Below are 6410 nucleotides of genomic sequence, written 5' to 3'. Positions count from 1 at the left end.
ACACACACACACACACACACACACACACACACACACACACGTCCGTACACGTATACACGCACACACTTACTTCTTAGCTCACACTTTCTTCAGCCTTTGACACCATAGGCAGCGCAGTGGATTGTTGTCAGGTGCTAAGGTGTGGTTTGCTTCTTCCTTCCTATCCAACATCTATAATTGTCCTTATCTCTTGTTATATTACTCTCCAGCAACGCCTTTAATCTTGGTCACTTATACGTCGTATTCGTGTAGAAAATACCGTTCAAAAAAGGGAGGGGGAGGGGTGAAGTTTATGCCACCAGCACGCTCACCCCAATCATAATCAACCTGGGTAAATCGCCTCCACGGAAAATTTTCTTCTCTAATATGTTGTTTTACCTCCTTTCCTACTTTCTAACCATGTTCCGTAGTCTGCTTTGGTTTCCACTTTCGGCCCCACCCTTCTCGCTCCTTTGCCCCTTCTATGGGCTCCTGACTCTTTCTGCAGCCTTTCTATAGCTACACCTTGGCTTCTTCTTACTGTTGTCTTTCAGCAACACCCCTGATCTTAGGGTAGGTAAGATCTCTCGAGTAAGGGCGAAAAATTTCGGAGGTTCATGTGCACGTTGCGCATATCAAAGATCCCTTGGTGGTCCCTAATCAATAAGAGTAGACTTCGGCTTCCATCCGGGCAACATTCAAAATTAATTCCTACCAAACTGAAAATGTTTATTGCGTCCCTCGCTCTCATATGACCTTATGCAGTTGCGAGTGCAGTAAAACACATCCGAAACAATAACCCACATCATGGCGTTAGGAGTTCTTTGCCTCCCCCCCCCTCTCTCTCTCTCCTATAAACTGCCTGCCTGCCTGCCTGCCTGTCTGTTGTCTGTCTGTCTATCTGTCTCTCTCTCTCATTCTTTCTTTCTCTCTGTCTCTCTCTCTGTTTTTCTCCGTCTCTCTCTATCTATCTATCTATATGCGCCTCTCTTTCTCTGTCTATCTGCCTTATGTCCTTACATCTTCACTCTCAAATTATAGCCTTTCCCACATCCATCTTCCGGTGCACTCACCTTAACAAAGGCGTGAATAAAAAAGAAAAATCCTTTACAGAACCAGCAAACAGGCAGGAAACATCGCCGCCATTTCTGTTTGTTGCCTTTAGTCTTAGGTTGTTGTTTTTTTTCTTATTTTGGAAACCCATCCTCTCCCGGACACCTGTGCATCGTCTTTAACTTTTAAGAGCAGGGGCTTCCAGGCTACAAAAACTATAAAGAACAGCTGATGTTTCTAAGATCTAAGAAAAAAAGTACTAAAGGGAATAAAAGGTTCCTTAACATTAAGGTAGAAAGATAGCCAATTGGAAAAAGAAAACTGAAGACCTAAAAACTGAATTCGGTACTTCCATTATGTATTACTTATGTATTGGATTGGATATTAATCTGTTAAGAATATTAAGATGGCTATACAGAGCCTTATTTTGAGAGTTTGAAAAAATAAAACATGTACAACAGATTAGAAGGATACATGTGCTTGGCTTTAAAACAGAGGAACTGTAAAAGTGAATATGAACAAATAAAGAAGAAAAGGGGGGGGGGGAGAGTAATGGATATGTGGATTTATTTCAAAATATTAGAAACATAGCATTATACACAAACGTTTTTGTACGATAAAGACAAAGGCAGATAATGAGTTAGAAAATACAGATATGGCAAAACTGTTTTCCGACTATGTTGATCTGTGTGTGACCTATTTGAATTCCCTCTCCTATCCAACGTGACCCCATCGAGATGGTTGACCACACTCCTTTACGAACGCTTGTTCCTCCGTATTATGTTGGACATCTCTTAGCTGTTTCCGCCAGACATTCCGTCCTTTTTCAGATAATTTTTCTTGAGGCCTGCTTTGTTTTCTTTAGCTCCCCATGTCTCATTTTAGCATTACGCTGGGCACCTTTTAGCTGTTTCTGCCAGTCATTCCTTTTATGTTATTTATGCTTCTTCCAGAGTATTCCTCATTTTCTTTAGCTCTCCATCTGTCTTTGAATGATTCCCAAATTAGTGCGCGCATGATCCATGGATGTTTCTGAGACGTCGTTAATTAATCTTTCTTTTTGATTTATACAGATCATAAACTCGAGACTCGCTGAAACTCTATTTAGACTCACGAAGTACTTAATACCTATTTAGCTTTTGTTTTATGCTTTAGTCAATAGGCCTAGGTGCGTGATACGAAAGTGCTAAGCTTCTTTTAATATATTTTTTGGTCAACGATATCACGGCAAAACTGGTTAAGAACACGACATACAAACGAGAGTCACGGATTCTATTCCGAGCATTTGTTAATGTATTTCTTTTCTCACCCTCTAGTGGTACGTCCACACATCTTTTGACCAGATACAGGGTGCTTTTTGAAGTGACATAATTAAGGTCTCAAATGGCGTTTGGATACAAACGAGCTGAGAATATGTCAAAATATTCTTCGCATATCAGCCTGCAATATCCACAGAGTTTTTTTTATAATCCTATTGCATATTTCGACTTTTTTGTGTGTAAACTCCAACGACTTACAAGATGGGAATTGCTCATTTTGAAGGTGGGGAGCGTGTTTTACAGACAATGATAATTGATTAATTAATACCTTTTGTATCATGGAAATACCCACTCAGCAGCAAGGTCTATGCACTTTGTAGCAGACCCGAAAACACTCAGAAATATTTTCATGGGAAACATTCAGTGAAAACTGACAAGATCTTTCACTGTTTATAGCCGAGTACCCAATTCCCACCTTGGTGAAGTGGGGAAAAAATGGTGTAAAGTGCACCCCTGACGGGATCTTACGTTTGTGAGTTCGAAAGCCGAACGACTAGGTCACCTAGACAACAGGAAAGTAAAGAGAAGACAGTCGGAAAGAATGAAGATCCAATGATAATATGCAAAATTAACTTTTACATTCGCATTTCTAAGCATACATTTATGTGAGCCTTTTTAATATATTCTGAGGGATGTGTCATTTACGAATGAGCAGTCAGTGAGTCTAGCCTTCTCTTATCACCTATCCAAGAAAATTGGACTGGGGCAAGGGGTGGGGGTATTGGGGGGGGGGGGCATTCTTGGAAATGCATTATCCTCACAAGGTTTAGTGAAATGTCGAATGTTCAGTCAACCAGTAACACGCGTAGCTACATCATCTGGCACCCCGCCCTTCCCGGCCCCGTACCCTCGTAGTTACATCAGTCTTATCCACCATTATCTTCTTGTCAATCCGTTTTCCCATTTTCTGCTTGCTGGGGTTGTCTCGTTGTGTAAAGATTCGTGGAGGCCCGTCACCTCGAAACAGGGTACTATTCGATAAAAAGAAAGTTCGCATATAAAAATGTTTACTCATTTTCTTTAGCTCTCCATCTGTCTTTGAATGATTCCCAAATTAGTGCGCGCATGACCCATTTTATTTTTATTTTTATTTTTATTTATTCATTCATTCATTTATTAATGTATTAGATATTTATTGTCTATTTCTTTTAGGAAAGGGGGGGGGGGGTGTGAATGTAAAAGTTATCACAAAAACAAGAAGCAAAATATTTGTAACTGAAACACTGTTACAAACAATACAAAAATAACTGCAAAGTAACAAGATATTATAATAGGCAAAAATATGTAACAGAAAAAAGGAAAGTAAACACAATTAAATTGAAATTGATAAATTTTATTCTTTTCCCGAATAGATGCTCATTCCTAAGACGGGGGGGGTATCATCCATGTAACTAACGATACATACTTTTAGACAACGGTCTTTGACCAAAGGAAACACAATAACACCATAACAGGCTTTAATTTGCAGTGAAAAATAAAAACAGACAGAGGAAAACAACGAAGGAGAAGTGAAGACCTAAGTCCTTACTCTTCCTTCCAGCCGCAGTCTGGGAACAGGGATTCTCAGGGCTTCCGTGAATAATATTAGCATGTAAAACTTCTGATGTTAGGTTGTTGGGGAGAACTTGTGGACGTTTTAGAGCATTATTGCCAGACACAGAAAAATGAAATTAAGAAAGAGATACTCTATTGGGAGAAATTAACAGTATACTTTTAAAAATATCAATAAGCACCATTGCATAACAACAACCACGAAAGCAAGAAGCAAATGCAGGTGCAAAAAAAACCCCAAAAAACTCACTAGTCAAATGTTTTAAAACCCATTTCATTCTCTTTATTTCTCTATCGCAAAAATAAAAACAACATAATATTTAGAATGTATAGGCATATAAATATGGCATAAAATATGAGAGCGACAGCGACATAATATTATGATAAAGAAAATGGTAACGTCGTATAACTGTGTGAAAAAATGAAATCGTACCTTCTCCTCAGCCTGCAGTAAAATTGAGTGGTGGAGTTTTTCGCTCTGAGAATGGCAAGTGTTGGAAGACTGAGAACGAAGAGAATTCATACATCTAGATCTAAACCAAGATCATTTATGATCAAAATACGGAGTTTACTTTAACCCTTGACGTGATTGGTTGTGAGTTCACTAACATAACTCTATTTCTGTCTCTTGGGTTTTTTTTGTATCTTGTGTTTTTTCTCAGGGTATCGTCTTAATGATTAGATTCTGTATTAGATAAGAATTTGTCACTGAAACACTGTTACAAACACACAGAATAACTGCAAAGTAATAAGATTTTATTTTAAGCAAAAATACGTTTTTTAGAAAGGAAAAAAAATCAATAGAAATTGATAAATTCGATTCTTTTCCCCAAAAGATGCCCGTTTCTAAGACTTACTTCTGGGCAATATTCATCACCCTTCGGAGATTATGTTTCCTTTTCTTTAGTACCCTTTGTAAGAGACACGCGAATAACATATTATATAATGTAATATTATAATACCTCTACTGCTATTGCTACTGCTGCTTTTGCTGCTGCAACAACGATGGTCGTCTCCATTGTTATTGTTGCTGATATCCATGTTCTCAGTATGAGAGGATTGAAATGTCTGTTTCCGAAACGCTGGGTCACACAAGGTAAGCACCTCGTTTGTGTACGTTGGTCCTAAAGGATATTACAGTCCCTCGAGGTCAGGCTGTGTACTGTGAGGCTGTCTTTACATAAGCTTAGATATTAGATATTGAGAGGCTGGGTCTGTGTGTCAGCGCGTGAACCCATGTATGTGTCCATGTATGTGTCAGTGCGTGAGTGTGTGTGTGTGTGTGTGTGTGTGTGTGTGTGTGTGTGTGTGTGTGTGTGTGTGTGTGTGTGTGCTTACGCGTACGTGCATGAATTTACGTATTTGTGTGTATGTCTATGCATGTGCGTGTTTGTTTTTGTATGATGAACGTGTCTTTTTCCGCTCTAGGTCTACATTCTGTACATCTTTTTCGTACATCTGTTGTCCTTCACTCTGTCGATGTGACCCGCCCATTTCCATATTTGTGAGTGTAAATGTGCGATATTTTTCATTCCTGTTTTCCCTCGCATTTTTTGTGTGATTTATTTGATCTTGTATTCATATTCCCAGCATCTTCCTTTCCATTGCTCTTATCTCTTATGCTGCCCTTAATGTCTTTATGATGTTTCTGTTATTGGACAAAATATCCATAGCTTTTCGTTGGGACAATGCACGGATGGAAGACATGCATTTGCTGTTATACCGGCTGATTTTGATTGTTGAATATTCCCCTGTATTTTCCACACACAAAAAAACAAGTGCAATCCACATGTATCCTTCTATTCACCTCCTTTTTTGTTCTCTCCTCCACGTTTATTGTTTGTTCTATATATTTATATTCCGTCACTGTCCATGTTTTTGTTGTTTATAGCAATCGTTTTGTCGGTTGTGTATTTCGCCATTTGTTTGGTTTTATTTTTGTGGATTTTAAGGCCATTTTGCTTTTTGCTTTCGTTATTTGTGATTTTCAGTGCAAAGTGCCACGTCATCGGCGAATCTCAGGTCTTTCAGGTGTTCTCTATTTATTGAAATTCCTTTTCCGAGCGATGCCTTTTTAAAATACACCGGTTGTCTAAGAAAAAAGAAAACCCATTTAAAGGGCAATAACTGGGTCACCCAAAAAATAAAAAATAAAACACATACTTAAAAAAAGCAATCAAAACGAAATGCCTCTCGAAAAAGGGTCCATGTGCACAGCATATTATCTACCACATCAACAGTAAACGCGTCACAAACGTGGTTTACGCTAAGGTGTTACTTCTCAATATTATTGAGGATTATTTTATGAGACCATCGTGTTCTTTGTCGTGGAAGCTTGACTGTAATCTCGATATCACTTTACGATTTCTTAGTCTAGGTCGTGTTGTCTTTGTGGCGTGCATGTGGGGGGGGGGGGGGGGGTTACAATGTAACAGCGCGATGTTATCTTAGACTTGGATGAGGTTGTAATTAGCTCTCCATTTTATGCTTCCGTGAACGTTAGTTGAT

The sequence above is a fragment of the Aplysia californica genome, unplaced genomic scaffold (assembly GCF_000002075.1).
Source record: "Aplysia californica isolate F4 #8 unplaced genomic scaffold, AplCal3.0 scaffold00108, whole genome shotgun sequence".
Classification (NCBI taxonomy): Eukaryota; Metazoa; Mollusca; class Gastropoda; order Aplysiida; family Aplysiidae; genus Aplysia; species Aplysia californica.
This window is presented reverse-complemented; position numbering follows the sequence as displayed.